This window comes from Dipodomys merriami, unplaced genomic scaffold (assembly GCF_024711535.1).
Source record: "Dipodomys merriami isolate MVZ:Mamm:240054 unplaced genomic scaffold, mDipMer1.0.p SCAF_18, whole genome shotgun sequence".
Lineage (NCBI taxonomy): Eukaryota > Metazoa > Chordata > Mammalia > Rodentia > Heteromyidae > Dipodomys > Dipodomys merriami.
In genome coordinates, this window is record NW_027203159.1 from 5,882,501 (window position 1) to 5,900,038 (window position 17,538).

Consider the following 17,538-nt stretch of genomic DNA (forward strand, 5'->3'; position numbering starts at 1 on the left):
ATATTTTCAATGTTAAAGGCTGGAGCACAATCTACCAAGCAAACGGCCCCCATAAACAGGCTGGAGTTGCTATCATAATATCAGATAAAATAGACTTCAAATTAAAATTTGGGAGAAAGATAAAGAAGGTCTATACATACTAATTAAGGGATCTCTCCTTCAGGAGGAAATTACAATTCTATATATCTATTCGCCAAACAATGGAGCACCCAAATTTATCCAAGAAACACTACTTTCCCTCAAATCCCACATAGATCCAAAGACATTAATTGTTGGGGATTTTAACACACCACTCTCCCCACTAGATAGATCAACTCAGCAAAACCTCAACAGAGAAACTGCAGATCTAAACAGGTGCATGGATTATCTAGATTTAAAAGACATCTACCAAGTATTTCACCCAGCAGCATCAGAATACACGTTCTTCTCAGCAGCACATGGAACATTTTCTAAAATAGACCACATTTTAGACCAGAAAGCAAACTTGTCCAAATTCAGGAACATTGAAGTTATAACTTGCAGTCTCTCTGACCACAAGGGAATAAAATTAGAACTCAACACCAAAAGCCACCAAAGAAAGTCCAGTAAAACATGGAGGCTGAACAACACACTGCTGAATCATGAGTGGGTCATAGAAGAGATTAGAAAGGAAATTCAAATGTTCATGCTATTCAACAATAATGAGCACACAAATTACCAGCTCCTCTGGGACACAGCAAAGGCATTACTCACCTCTGAGTTCCTACATCAACAAATTGGAGAGAGGAAGTGGCGCTGTAGCTCAAATGGTAAACCGCTCGCCTTGAGCTGAAGAGCTGAGGGACAGCGCCCAGGCCCAGAGTTCAAGCCCCACGACAGACAAAAAAAAAAATTGGAGAGAGCAGAAATCAGCAATTTAATGACATATCTAACACTCCTTGAAAAAGGGCAGCAAGATAAACCCCAATCCAGTAGTTGGAAAGAAATAATTAAAATTAAATAAGAATTAAATGAATTAGATTCCAAAAAAAACTATAGAAAGAATCAAAAAAACAAATAAGTGGGCTAAAGACTTAAAGAGAAACTTCTCTGAAGAAGAAAGAAAGATGGCCAATAGACACATGAAGAAATGGTCAACCTCCCTAGCCATAAAATAAATGAAAATCAAAACAACATTCTAACTGGGGTGAGGTTAGAATGGCATAAATCAAGAACTCTAATAACAACAGATGCTGGAGGGGATGTGGACAGAAGGAAACCTTACTTCATTTTTGGTTGGAGTGTAAACTTGTTCAAGCACTTTGGAAACCAGTATGGAGGTTCCTCAAAAGACTTCACCTAGAGCTCCCTTATGACCCAGCAATCTCACTATTGGGCATTTACCCAAATGTTTACAAACAAGACCTCACTAAAGCTACCAGCACAACTATGTTTATTGCAGCATTATTTACCATAGCTAAGATATGGAACCAACCCAGATGCCCCTCCGTAGATGAATGGATCAAGAAAATGTGATATATACACACAGTGGAATTCTATGCCTCCATCAGAAAGAATGGCATTGCCCCATTTGTTAGGAAATGAAAAGGCTTGGAAAAAATTATATTAAGTGAAGTAAGCCAGGCACAAAGAAACGTAGGTCCCATGGTTTCCCTTATTTGCAATATCTAGTATATGTCTGAGTCAAGCAGAGAAGGTCAGGTAATGTGATATTAGGAAAATGAACCCTTAGATATGGGTTTAACGGTTTTTTTTCTTTCATGCATTTGTTTCTAATGCATTTATAAGATTATTTTTTTGTTGCTTTGTATGTCCCTCCCACACAGTATAACCCCTGCTTTCATTATATTTGATGTTGGTATCATTTGTGGAGGATATGGAGTAAAACCAGTCGTTTAATGATACGGGTCTACCTGGACCTGTTGCAACAATGAGAAGTACAAGTTGTCATGTCGAAACGAACTTTACAGCTTTGATTCCTGGGGAAGGGGGTGCGGGGGGGGGAGGGGGGGAAGGAAGATAGGGTGGAGGCATTGCGGGACCTGGGAAGGGATGTGAAGGGTAAACAAAGAGGAGGCTGCAATGTTTGATAAAAAATGTAATCATTATCTTGGCCATGTAATTGTAACCCCTTTGTACAGTATGTTCACAAAAAAATAATAAATAAATAAATAAATAAATGCAAAAATCCAAAAGCTCATGAAATTAAATCACCACAAGAACATATTTGCCAAGAAACAACCACCCCATTTATATGTGGGCTGAATTATCCAAGATATTTTTCTGGAAATGAAATAAAAATGGCTAATAGATTCATGAAGAAATGTTTAACATCTCTGGCCATAATAAAAATAAGTCCAGTGTACATTAAAGGATTTTTGTTTATCATCAGCATGAACTTCTATACATGAAAACTGATAAGAAATATGAGCTAGTTTTAAGTTTTTATTACATATGACTGTAGGGTGCATCTTCAGTCACTTTTGATACTTTCTTTGAAATTTGGTAATATATTTGTTTAACCCAATATTCCGCTGAACTTTTTTAATATAATGGCTTATAATTATTTTACCTCACAGTGTATTTTGTGAGTATAAACTCACTTTATTTATGCTAGTTGATGCATCTTATTTTGAATTATATATTTTAATATTAATACTATTTTAATTTTGTAATAATTTTGACAAAGTCAGAAATATCTGCATATGTTGTTTGTATTTTCAACAACTTTTTGAGAATTATCTATATACATACATATAAAATAATATTCATTCATAGTAAATTTTATAGAGTTAGTAGAGTAAATGAAAAAAAATATTGAATTTACCATGTACATACTCATTTGAATTGCACTTGAGGCAATGAGAAACACTTTCAAATCATGGGTAAAGTTTTTGAAAGGAGTTCTTTTTCAAAGGAATTCAACTAAGCCCTATTTACATTTTTCATAAAATAATGTCAAATGTAAAACTTGAAAACGAGGAACAATATTATTCAAGGGTACATCTAAAATAATCTGAAATTGAAAATGACACTGACAAATACCCTCAAATGATTATGTACTCTGTTCAAATTATAGATGTATAAAAAGCTGCAACAATGAGATGTACAAGACATTATGTCAATAAACGAACTTAATCCGGGTGCTGGTGGATCACGCCTGTAATCTTAGTTACTCAGGCAGCTGAGATCTGATTATCACAGTTCAAAGCCAGACAGGACAGGAAAGTCCGGGAGACAGTTATCTCTAACAAACCAACAGAAAACCGGAAGTGGCGCTGTGGCTCAAGTGGTAGAGCACTCACCTTTACATTGAGCTGAAGAGAGGAAGGACAGCACTCACGACCAGAGTTCAAGCCCCACAACTGACCAAAAGTCAAAAAAAAAAAAAACGATCTTTACAACTTTAGCAAGGGGTGTAAGTGGGAATAGGGCCAAGGGGGTGGATGGAGATGGGAAGGGATAGGAAGGGGAAACAAAGGAGGAGGCAACAATGCTTGATATATTACCTTGCTCATGTAATTGTAACCCCTCTGTACGGTATTTTCACAATAAAAAAATGGAAAGTTCTGAAAAAAATAAGTTGATAATTGCCAAACGAGAAAATAGAGTAATCATCAGACACTGTATTTCTCAAGTAGCATTGTGTACGTGATATATGCCAGTACTTCTTCCATTGTTTCTATGACATAATTCTCTTTAGACAATTTACCAATAAATTTACCACTAAAAAGTGTATATTTCTATAAGGTGATCATGTTAATATGAATATTTTGTTATTCAATAAAATTCTATCATTTACATGGTTAAGGAATGAAATTTTTTAAGTATACTAATTCTTTTCGAAAATAATTATATGAACAATATTGGATTGATTCTAGTAAGACGAAGATACTGAGTAGAGGAATGGAAACAATTGATATTGTTTAGATATTCACATCCCTTCTTAATCATGGATTGAGTAAATTTTAAAAATATGAAGAGTTTAATGTAGGAATATAGAGATATATATTTGTTTCACCCAAGTAAGTGAGTTCCAGGTGAAAACTGCATTTCTGTTGCATGTTATTGTGACCATATTTGTGTGTGTCCCCAAGTTTTGGGCCTAAGAAGAACTCAATCATAATTGCTATGTGAGATACATATACTCATTTGAGGCGCTGGATGAGATTTGAGCTCAGGCACTGGCCTGTGATATTTTCCTATGAGCAAGATATAAACAGGTATATTGTCATAAAACAATTAGTGAAAAATTCTTAGAAAAAATACTTACAAATCAATGAATGAGAAAATAAAATTATGCCCATTTTAGAAAGGTTCTTCAATTCAGTTCGAATTGCCAGATTTCAGGTAGTAGGTTGGATAAAATGTTAAATATTTGCACTTGCAAAGATAAAAGCATTGCAAAAATTGTTTGATGTGTAAATATGATAGAAAAAGATATCATCATAATTTGAAGTGAGATTGATGAATGATAGAATGGAAAACTGAAGGAGATCTTTATATTAAACTCAGTCATTCTAAAAGAAAGGCCATTGCCATGGCAACAAGTAGTGTATATTACATGAACAGAGAAATAGTGTATCAATATTAGTAAATACCTAATGGCTCTAGGCTATTGTAGGACTTGTACTACAATATGAGGTAAATGATAGTGAATTTTAGAGATAAATGTTATTAAAATGAAAAACAATAGCTACTAATGTAATCTGACTGAAATGAATGAAAGAAGACTTTTTCTCAATATCTTCAACAATTTTGGAATCATAGTTACTGGTTTGAGCTCTCTTTGAATTTTTTTTTTATTTTGCTGCTTCTTATCTGGGTTTCCATTTAGGAGGAGTCAACATGAATGTTGGATGGAATATTTCAGTGCAAATACTGTCTTTAAAAATGACTTGAAATTTATTCACTATTGTTTAATTACCAGAGGATGAATTCAAAGTCACGACTGTAATGTTAAAAAGAATACTAACAGTTCGGACAGGGTGGCTCCCACCTGTAATCATAGTTACTCAGAAGACTGAGATCTGAGGATCACAATTCAAAGATAAATTACAAACACATTGAAAATGAAGATAGAGTCATTGAACATGGGTTCATGAAACTTTGCTCTACTCAACAGTCACAGTCTACTCTTCTTGGAATAATTTAGAAATATATGAGGAATTACTAAAAGTTGCATATCCTATTGCCCTATAAATATCACATTCTTTGCACAAAACTATGCTATCTTCACAAAGTGCATTTTGTGCACCTGGTTTTTCCTTGCCACAGACTTTGGAAAGAACTCTGTCTTCTACAGATGAGATTACTCATAAAAATCATTGAAATGTATGAGGATCTTGTATAGTAAGACATATACTTCAGAATTTTAGTTAAAAAATCCCGTCGAAATAGACATGGATTTTCTGTATGGAATAGATAATTGATAAAGATTTATTAGGACTATAATTATTAAATGAAATGGAAGATGATATTCACAGGAAAATTTAAGGACTATGAAAAATAATGTCCGATTTGTTGTATATAGGTAAATATGTAGATTTGGACTTGCTGATTGAAGTTTCCATAGTCCATCCTTACCATGTGGGAACAGACATGGTGAATTCCAATAAAGACGTAAACATCTGTTTTTACTTTTAGATTCAAGGAAAACAATATGTACTCTAATAAAATTTGAAAGGTTAAATAGGTAATCAAAATGAATTCATTTGGTTGAGTGAGCACCAAACTGTCTTCATAAATTTAAAATTTAAGTAAAAAAATGAGAAAGGTTTTGAACTCATACTTTGTTCACTGAATTATTCCTGAAAAGAAAATAATATTATATTACTTTCTATAGAAAAGACCCAAATATATTCTTCTGAATTCTACCTATAAAGGAGAAAATTCAGTTGTAGTTCGATAGAAATGCAAAACTTAATAACAGCATTTAGCCAGTTATTGCAAAAACCCAGTTATTGTCAAAAAGTTTCATTCTTTATTCCATTTCCATTTCCATTCAAACTTTGTCAATTTATGCACATCTTCTCAAAATTACACTTGGACACTCTTTCTCAACACAGTCAAAGTTCTTTGAACATTTGTAGTATAACCCTATTCAATCTATTACTTTAATGATTATGGTCCAGTTCTTCAAATCTTTAATGTTTTCATTCATGCTCAGCTATGTATTGACACAAGTTGTGAAATATATCTCCTAACATATTTTTATTATTTTATTTTATTTTATTTAAAAATACCTTTTTCTTGTAAAAATACTGTCCAGAGGGGATTCAGTTACATGAGCAAGGTAATGAGCACATTTCCTATCTAGAATTATCTCCACCTTTGTTTTTCCCCTACCCTCTTTTCCCACCTACCTCCACAACTACACTTCCCCCGCCCATCCCCTGTCCCTGCCTAAGTTGTAAAGTTGATTCTTTCAACTTAGTGTCTCATACCTCTCATTATTACATTGGGTCAACCTTATCGCTTTGTGGATATATCACACATCCAGGAAAATAAGGAGAAATATTTCAATGGTTGTATAGGAAAGAAAATCTATAGTAGATTTAGTATATAACATTATTGTAATGAATTTCAATCAATTTAAATGATAATTTGATCTCCAGTTCAATATTTGTGAAGTAATGCTTAAATACAAAACACAAAGTGATTATTTCATGAGATGCATCCTACAAAAGATACATGTTTAATGTTAGGCAACTAAAATATGAATCGATGACATTCAGGTACAATTACATTCAATGTTCCATGTCTCAAATAAATTCATTTTTCATTCTTTGGTATGGGCAAAATGAATACCATTGTGAAGTGACAATCATATTGTGAAGTGTTATCAAGTAAATATGTTCAGAAGTCAGAAAAATAATATTTAAAGAATATATTCATGTCACCTATAAGTATGAACTTCAAAAATATTGGACTTTAATATGACTATTGAAATGATTGTTATTAACTTAGATTAGCATTTCTTTATTAAGATTATTTTCTCAAATATGTATGATTTTGAGAATTCTATGCCAGAGGCACACCAACATTTGTAATACTTGGCTGGGACTGCACCCAGTGTGAAAGGCTTAAAAACAATGGCCCAATCATGGTACCAATCTTCATTACCAAGGAAGACATACAAGGAAAAAAAATCCTAGATGATGTGTGATTACTGTTTATAATGATTAAATAAAATCAAGAATTGGAGGCAGCAAAATCTCAGGTTTAAATTCTAAAATCATAGTAATGTGCCCTGCTTCACATTATGGTTGCTGAAACAGTATAGAGAAAATTTGTGACATCATTTCAGTTTGTACACACACACACAAAGATTCATATATACAGATGGACAGGTAACAAAAATATCTGATTGCACACGTGGATAATGTGTGCAATATGTATAATGACAAAGATAGGTGTGATTAAAACTTTAAGAGAAAAATCAGTAAGTAACATGGTCCCCTACATTGTCAGATTCCCTCATCAATTCAGAGGTTGCTAGTATCATCCACATTTTAGATGCAAGAATAATTATGCTTCCATAACTAAGATATATTAGCATAAGGGAACAGGATTAGTATTACCATGGAGTCACATTAAGTGTTCTAACAAATGAAGAATTTAGGGAAATATCACTGCCCTATCAAACATTACTCTCTGAGTTTCAAAGAGAAAATGCAAGATAGTCCCAATAGGGATTGGATACAATCTAAGTGTCCCTTATTTGGATGAAAATATTTCAGAGATTTTGGAAATACCTGTGAGTATGGGGAATTATTGATGAATATTACAGTGCATTTCTTAATCTGGTTGTTGTTGTAGGTCATTCGGCTTGAACTCGGCGTTTGGGTGCAATCCCAGATCCCTTCAGATCAAGGCTAATGCTCTACCACTTGAGCAACAGTTACAATTCCAATTTTGAGGTGACTAATTAGTGATGATAGCTACATAAAGACTCAGATCTCAGCATCCTAAAGGTTTCTAAGTGACCAGTATCAGGCTTTTTTTCTCTGTTATCCATATTGTGTTCATGGCATTTTCTGCTTTTTTGTCCCTGACTTTCATGTACACTGGAGGTCTACAAGTATCCATGATTTTCCTCTAGGATAATTCTCAATAGTATTCCATTTTGAGGAGATTCATTCCATAAATGAAACAGAAAAATCCTTGACTTTGTTAATTTGATAAGAGATTCTCTTTTCTTAAACAACTGAATTTTCCTCTTGCCTGGCCCAAATGTGGTTTTTGAACACAGAAAACTTTCCCCATGTCCTATTCATTATGCTCTGCATAAAGAAGGATGAGAATCTTCCTAACCCCAAGAATAAGCATATTCTGGGCTGGGAAGGTGGCTCAGTGGTACAGCTGGCCTTGCATGCATGAGGCCCTGGGTTCGATTCCTCAGCACTACATACGCAGAAAAAAAAGGCCGGAAATGTCGCTGTGGCTCAACTGGTGGAGTGCTAGCCTTGAGGTCAAGAGCTGGGGGACAGTGCCCAAGCCCAGAGTACAGGCCCCATGACCAGACCCCCCCCAAAAAAAGAATAAACATAATCTCTTGATTGTATAGTCAATTGATCTGTACATTTTGAAAGCAGTATGAGTTTTAGTCTACTTCATAATCTTCATGAAGAAGGAAATCATTATCTAATGTAAGGTGAACACTTCCATTTCTGTTAGTATCCTGAGTTAATCATTTTTCACTATATAAACTGCCAATTCATTCTTGACATTAACCTTGTAATAGTTTTGACATAGAGGGCACAATCAAGTAAACTTTCTTTAGTATGCTTACTACCTTTTCAGGGATAGAATACATGAGACTCCGCCATGATGACAGGCTCATATAAATACAACTTGGAGGTGGGTGCCCGTAGGCCCAATCCTGTAACTCTAGCTACTCAGGAGGCTGAGATCTGAGGATCACTGTTCAAAGCAAGCCAGGACAGAAAAATCCATGAGACTCATATCTCCAATAAACTACTAGAAAACTGCAAGTGGTGCTGTGGATCAAATGGTAGAGTGCTCGCTTTCAGCTGAAGAGCGCAGGGACAGTGCCCAAGCCCAGAGTTCAAGCCCACGAACAAAAAAAATATACAACTTGGTTGTAAGTTGAGTAAGGTTGTATTTTTCAAGATTGATCCCAGAAGGAAATGGATCTAGAATCCGATATCTCACTTATAAATGGATTAGGGCCAATATTGGCAAGCAACACAAATTACAAGATTCCAAATGGAATAAAAGCTTAAGATCAATTCCTGGAACACCCAAGAATGAATATCATTCGTTCCTGTATTTGCCACCTTAACATGTCAGTAAGAAAGACTTGTTTTGACATTCCATAAACTCAAAAATACAATCTATTTTGTAACTGTAGAAGGACAAGTACATTCTAGCAATTAGATTTTTCTAAATGATCTCACTGAGATATAACTTTTGAAGTTATACATCTTATTTTAATTTTCCTATCTTCATGATATTAAATGGTTTTTTCCATATTTCATAAAAGAATGTGAAAATTGAGTTCTATATATGTATTTTAAAATTAGCTCTAAATACATTAATTAAAATACATTAATTAAATACATTAATTAAATAAATTAATTAAAATTAGCTCTAAATATGTTAATTTAATATATGTCTCCTTGAGGTGAAAATTCTGTCATGCCAAGAATCTCATCAAATATTTTTGTACAAATGCTTAAAGAAAATTAAAACCAGGTAGTTATTTTTTTACAATGCTTTATTAGTTTCAGAATGAAAACATAATACCTACCTACATGTGAATACACTGATCAAATACAAGTGGAACATACTACCATTTCAAAATTTATGAGAAGAGTGAATCCTGAAGCCAAGTAAAGAGGAAAAAAAAGGATGTGTCTGACATAACACTGTCATCTACTCTTTCCCTGATTGAAATTGATTGTAAGAGAATGAGAAAAATGGAAAATATATAAACAATAGAAGAAAATGAGAATAACATTCGTATAAGATAAGTCTGATTTGAAGTAGTTTAGGTGATGACATTTTTTATTGGTCCTAGTGACATCATACCTGATTTTTGTCATCAATCACAAGGTCACCAGGTCAAGAGCAATACAAAATTTACTTAGTAGTGAGGAAAATTTGTGGGTTTGTGGAACAGAAACTTTGTTATTAACTTATCCTATTTCTTTATTTGTGATTTTGACAGACAATAGCAAAACAGCCGGCGATTATACAACACCCACATGAATCTGGAGCACTTTGCTCCTTAGCAGGATCACAGACATGAACATGCCTAGGAATTCCAGGGGACACATACACACTACTAGGAGCCTTCAGTACCAATGCCACATGTGCAGTAGTAGAATTGCATTGAAAACCCCAAGGATCCCAGGATACACATGCACAGTGCCAGGAACAGATTACACTGTGCCTGAGGAGGCCTGCTCAAGCTGACAGACCTGAGGACTGCAGAGTTAAAATCCCAGGTCTCGAGACTAAGTCAAGGTTCAGGCCGTGAGTTGAAGGCCAGTTTCTGTTTTCAATCTACAGACCCTGATTTCAAGGTCCCAGGCCCCAGTTAAACTACCAACCAATGAGCTCATACCCCAGGCTATGTGTTCAAGGCCGAGGCTGTGAGTTCAAGGCCCAGGCCCAGAGTTTCTGGGACAGTTGTAGTCCAAAACACTCAGTTCAAAGTCCAAGCTGTGATTTCAAGTCACAGGCCCTAAGTTCAAGGTCCAGGGCCCCAGTTCAAATGCCACACTGAGAGTTCATGACTCAATCTCTGAGTTTACTTCGCAGGCTTTGAGTTGAAGGTCCAGGCCACAAGTTCAAGGCCCAGCCCCCAAGTTCAATACACAGGCCCTGAGTTTAAATTCAAAGCTTTGAATTCCAGGCACAAATTTTTTGCTAAGTCCCATGAGTTTAAGGCCCTGCTCATCACTTTATGGCCTCAGCCTCAATTTGAAGTCCCAGTGCCCCCTTTACTACTGAGTTCAAGATCCAGGTCCCCAGTTCAAGAACTAGTCCATGAATCCAAGGCCCAGGTTGTGAGTTCTAGGCCCAGATTCAGAGTTCTATCCCAAGTCCAGACAGTCAGGACAAGGCTATGAGTTCAAATCCTAGGTCCCCAGTTCAAGGCCTAAATGGTGAGTTCAATACACTGGCCCTGAATTCAAGTCCCAGGAGTAGAGTTCAAGGCTCAATGTATGAGTTCAAGTCCTAAGCTTTGCTTTAAATACCCAAGCTATGCATTTAACGCTCAGGGCAGGAATTCAAATCCAAGGCCAAGGGCTCAAATATCAGGCCATCAGTAAAAATCCCAGACTGAGATTTCGTCTCAGGTGCTGAGGTCAAGGCCCAGGCATTGAATTCAAGGTCCACCTCACAGTTCAAGTCCCAGACTCATTGTTCAGGTACAGGATCTCAGTTCAAGGCCCAAGTATTGAATTGAAGGTCCATGGTTACTGTTTAAATCCCAGGTCATTAGTTCAGGGCCCAGGTCCTCAGCTAAATGCCCAGGACATGAGTTGAAATCCCAAGCCCAGAATTCAAGACATAGGCTGATAGTTCAAGGCTAACAGTTCTATTCCTACACTTTGAGTTCAAGGCACAGGACCTGAACTGAAGTCTTATGGTAAGAATGGAACTCCTAGGCTGCAAATTGAAACTCAGTCTGAAAGTTCAGGGATCTGGCCAAGACTTCAAGATAGTAACTGCAAATTCAAGTCCCAGGCCCATGGCCTGGTTCAAGTGAAAGGATGAAAACTCAAAGACCAGGATCCAAGTTGAAGCCTCAGTTTTCAATGCAATTCCAAGCCTGAATTTCAAAGCCCAGATCAGAGTTATTAAGGCCCAGTCTGTGAGTTTAAGTCCTAGACCCCCCATTCCTCCTGTAGTTCATTGTTGTTAGATCAAAGCCCAAATTGTAAGTTCAAGGCTATCTGTGAGTTTAAGACCCAGGCACCAAATTTCAGGCAAAGTATATGAGTTCAAGTTCCTGGTCCCAATTCAATGCTGAAGCACCTAGTTAATGGCCAAGGTTATGAAATAAATGCCAAGGTATTGAATTCACGGCCCAGGCCCAGAGTTCAAATCTCAGGCTTTGAGTTCAAAGCCCAGACCATGAGACTAAGGCCCAGACCATGAGTTGAAGGTCCAGGCACCAAATTGAAGTTCCACTACTCTGATCTTGTTCAAAGTACATGGTCCCATTTTAATAACCAGGATATACGATCAAGGCCTAGGCTGTGAGTTGAAGGCTCAAGCCCAGTGTTTAACGCCAGGCTGAGTTTAAGGCCCAAGCTGTGAATTCAAGGCCCAGGTTGTGAGTAGAAGGCTCAGGCCACATGTGTCAGCCCAAAATATGAGTTCTATTCCCCATGCTCCAATTCAAGGTTCAGGTACCAGTTCCAAGCCCAGGATGTGAGTTCAAAACCCAGGCTTTGAATTCCAGTCCCAGGGCAACATTTCAAGTACCACCCCATGCATTTAAGCCCCAAGCTGTGAGTTCAAGTCCCAGGCTATAAGTTTAATCCTAGACCAGGAGATAAAGTCTTACATTGTAAATTCAAAGTCCAGGCCGAGTTTATATCCCAGGCTATGTTAACATCCCTGGCCCCATGTTCAAATTGCACACTGTGAGTTCAAGGCTGGACAATGAGTACTAAGTTAATGCCCATTTCAAATCCCAGGTTGTGAGTTCAAGGCCCAGCCTTCAAGTTCCAGTCCCAAGCCTGAGTTCAACTCCCAAGATCCAAGTTCAAGTAATCCCATTTGTCAAAACTTTCTTTGATTTTTTGTGTTCCTAGGGTCCTATGAAGAAAATTTCGGCCTGTGCCAAGGAGCCCTAGGGTTTCTCCTATTCCATCCTGTAATAATTTCAGGATGTCTGCTTTGATTCCGAGGTTTTTGATCCACTTGGAGCTGATTCTGGTACAGGGTGATATGTAAGGGCCTACCGTTAGTTTTCTACAAGTGATTAACCAGTTTTGCCAGCACCATTTACTGAAAAGACTGTCTTTCTTCCGTGGTTTTTTTTCAGCGCCCTTATATAAAATTAGGTGGCTATTGTTCTCTGGGTTCATTTCTGGGTCTTTAGTTCTTTTCATTGTCCTCAGGTCTGTTCTTCTTCCAATGCCAACCTGTTTTGATTACTATATCTTTATAGTAAAGTTTGAAATTTGGTATTGATATTCCTCTAGGACTGTTCTTTTCATTAAGGATCACTTTTTCTATTCAGGTTCTTTTCTTGTTTCATATGAAATTTTGGATTGTTTAATCTTTTTTATTGTAGAATGAGTTGGAATAATCATAAGTGTTGTATAGATTTTGTACTTAGCATTTGGATATATTGCCATTTTCAAAATGTTGATCCTCCCAATCCAGGAGCCTGGGAGGTTTCTCCACTTCCTAAGTTCTGATTTAATTTCTTTTCTCAGAATTTTAAAGTTTTCATCTTAGAGGTCCTTCATTTCTTTAGCTATTTTATTTTATATGGGGCTGTTAGAAAATTAGTTGTTTTCCTGATTTCAGACCCTCTCTTCTCAGTGTTGTCATACAGAAATGCCACTGATTTTTGAGAGTTATTTTATACCCTCCTACTTTGAGAAAGCTTCAAAAAGCCTGAGTAATTTGGGAGTGGATTCCCTGGATTTCTTTAAATACAATGTCATGTCATCTGTAAAGAGGGGGAGTTTTAATTCATCTTTCCCTCTTTGTATCCCCTTTATTTTTGCATCTTTTCTTATTGCTGTAGCTGGACATTTAATACTAAATTGAATAGGAATAGAGAGAGTGGACATCCTTGTCTCATTCCTGAGTTTAGAGGAAATGGTTTTAGCTTTTGGACATTAAAACTAATGCTGACTGTAGGTTTTTCATAAGCAACCTTTGTCATATTGAGGAATGTTCAATGAATTCCTAGTTTTTCAAGAGCATTCATCATAAAGGGGTGTCGGATCTTGTCAATTTTTTTTTGCATCCAAAGAGATATTCATGTTATTCTTTGCTCTCATTGATGTGATGAATTATATTAATTGATTTTCATATACTGAACTGAAATGAATCCTGTTGAACAGTTGTTGAAATTGATTGGCCAAAATTTTGTTGAGAAGTTTTCATCTAAATTCATCAAAGAATTGGGTCTATTGTTGTCTTTCTTCAATGAGTCCCTGCCTGGTTTTGGGATAAGGGTTACTATGGTTTCATAAACAGAGTTTGGTAGGAAACTTTCATTCTCAATTTCCTTGAAAAGTGGATGAATATTGTTGTGAATTCTGTTTTGAAAGCTTGTAGTAATGCATGGTAAATCCCTCCGGGCCTGGACTTTTCTTAGATGGAATATTTCTTATTGCTGTTCCTATTTCAATGCCTGATATGGGTCTATTAAATTGGTTAACTCATGTTAATTTTGGCAATGTTTATATCAGTTAGGAAATTGTCCATTTCACCCAGATTCTCAAACGTATTAGCAAAAAGGTTTGAGAAGTTTTCCATTATAATGTTCTGAATCTTGGTTGTTTCAATGGTGATGTTTCCATTTTCGTCTCTGAGTTTGTATTTGGGAGTGTTCTCCTCTTTTTCTGATTTGCTAAGGATCTGTCAATTTGGTTAATTGTTTTGAAAAACCAACTCTGTTTTCTTGATTCTATTTTATTATTCTACTTCATTTAATTCTGATTTAATTTTAATTATTTTTTCCCATCTACTGGATTGGGATTTATCTCACTACTCTTTTTCAAGGAGCTTCAGATGTCTTGTTAAGTTGTTGGTTCCAGAGGCCTCCAATTTGTTGATTTAGGAACTTAGAGATGTAAACTTGCTTCTGAGTACTCTCTTGCTGTGTCCCAGAGGAGTTGGTAATTTGTGTGTTCATTTTTGTTGAATATTATGAACATTGGAATTTTCTTTCTAATTTCTTTCTTGACCCATTGGTGGTTCCATGGTATATTTTTCAGACTCTATGTGTTGCAGGAGTTTCTTTGTTGTTTTTTGGTGTTGAATTCTAAATTTATTTCCTTTGGTCTGATAGAATGCAGAGCATAATTTCAATGATTCTGCATTTGGCAAATATGCTTTGTGACCTAACATTTGGTCTCTTTTGGAGAATGCTCCATGTGTTGCTGAGAAGAACATGTATTCTGATGCTGCTGATTGAAATAGTTGGTGGATGTATGTTAAGTCTAGTTGGTTTATGCAGTTTTTAGATCTGCTTTTTCACAGTTGAGTTTTTGCTGAGTTGATCTATCCAACGGGGATAGTGGTGTGTTAAAGTCCCCAACAATTAATGTCTTTGTATCAATGTGCAATTTGAGGAAAAGTTGAGTTTCTTGTATAAATATGGGTGCTAAATTGTTTGGTAAATAGATATTAGAATTGTAATATCTTGCTGAAGGAAAGATCCCTTAATTAGTATCTAGTGGCTTTCTTTTTCTCTTCTGGCTAATTTCAATTTAAGTCTAATTTATCCGAGATTTGGATTGCAACATCTGCCTTTTTATTGGGGCCATTTGCTTGGTAGATTTTTATCAGTAGCTTTTTCCTGAAACACTCATAGAGCACAATCTGGTGCCATTCTCATAATTTATGTTTATTTAGTTTCAATTGGTTTTTACCCCTCCTGCTGCTGGGCCTGCTGCCTGGGCTGCAGTGGGGAGGGGCAGCCTCTGTCTTTGTTTTCCCAGTGATGAAAATCAGTCCTCCATGGGACGAGCTTCCCCTGCCTGGGAATGGCAACTTTCCTCTGGGTGGAGCTGAGATGGACATGTCAGGTTGCTGTGACCTCTTGAATGGCTCCTATTAATTTCTACCCAAACATGAGTTTCAATCTAGCTGCTCAAGCCAGGCCTTTGTCAGTAACAAAGACGGAGTTCTCTGGTGGTAGGGGAGTCGTTAGCTTTGTACCATTGCTCCGTGAAAATGAGTGACGATGACTTGGGTTACTCACACCAATCCCTTGGTTTCTAGGCGATCCATGGTCTGTGACTGTGTCCAGGAGGATGAAGATTTCTGCTCTTTCTCAGCTCTTGCTGGCAGTGATTAGAATCCGTTTGCAAACAGGACTGGTGCCTTTGTCCTGTACGCTCTCTGTTGAAATGGCGGCAGTAGAATCTGCCATTGCAGCCACTGTTAATGCAGGCAAGTGGTCAGTTCTGTCTCCTTAACCAAGCTGCCTGGACTTTCCCTCTCTGGCCAAACTCTCTGTACTATGATGGCACACTTGATGTGACACTCTAAGCTAGGAATTTTCACTGGAACACTAAAACCATTTTCTCTGTCAGAGCTTGTTTAGCCTTTAGCTTCTATTCCCACATCTTCCTCTGGGCCTCCTGACTTGTCTTTATATAGAGAATCTGGCAAAATCCTTGAGGAAAAAACAAAAACATGGACACTTAGGAACTGATATAAGAAAGGTGTGTGTGCTAGTGCTTGATATCTCATGAAGCAGAGCAGGAAATCTCTCTGAAGTAGATAGAAATGTTTCCAATCAGAAGACTTCTCAAGAGCCACGATGAGATTTTGTGTCTATTGTAGATGTGTTCATCATTTGATAGGAAAAATCAAGCTTAGGTAAGATTCAGGATCTCCGAATTCTAGCCCAACATGTGCTTCAGACAATTGAGTCAAAGTATAAGACAATATCCAACTTTTTATTCTTCAATGAAGTAGAATTCAACTGTATTAAAATTCAGTAATTTCTCCCTATTATTGACCAGCATGCAATCTTGTCCTCATTCTAATTCCTTCTACTAACCCTGCGCTTTTCCCTGTCTCCATTTTCTAGGCTACTGCATTGTAGGCTATTGCATACAAGATACTTTTAACACCATTTTCAATGAAAGTAATGGAGATAAATTTAGACACTGCTTTTGAAATAATTAAGCACATTTCACAGATTGAGTAGGCTTCAAGTGGTTTTCTTCATAAAAATAGCCTAATGATAGCTACAATTACTCATAATTAGTGTACATCATATGTGTTGGGAAAGTGTTATTTGAAATAACTATGTCTCATGAAGAAACAGGAAGAAAATCACTGAAACAGTATTATATTCAGTGACATTCAAGGATTTATGAATAGTTGGAATTTGTTGTAAGCACATTCAAGTAAAATGTGCACACAGATTAAGTAACAAGGAAAATGATTCAATTAACCTTTTCTTCATGGCAATATTGGAGTAGGAATGTCAAGGAACAATTTGAAAAACTATCTGAAAATGGATTTTGATAAATCACAGTGTTCTGAGATAAACATCTATGAATTGATTGATGATAGAGAAATTATACTACCTCTAAAATTGAGGAATTTATACAATTCTCAATGACTGTACTTGCTTTAATTATTTGTCCAAGTGTTTCATTCCTGGACCACAGCCTAACAGAGAATCAGAAAATGCAAACATTTATAATTGCTCTGCTCACTACAAACAGGTTTCCATTTTCCTGACATGGACACTTAAAGAAATATGTAGAAATTTATAGAAATGTATGTTTCTTGTGTTGGCCACTATCTAGAAGGACAGAAATATTCAATCTCTTTATATTCTCACATTTTTCCATTTTAATATGC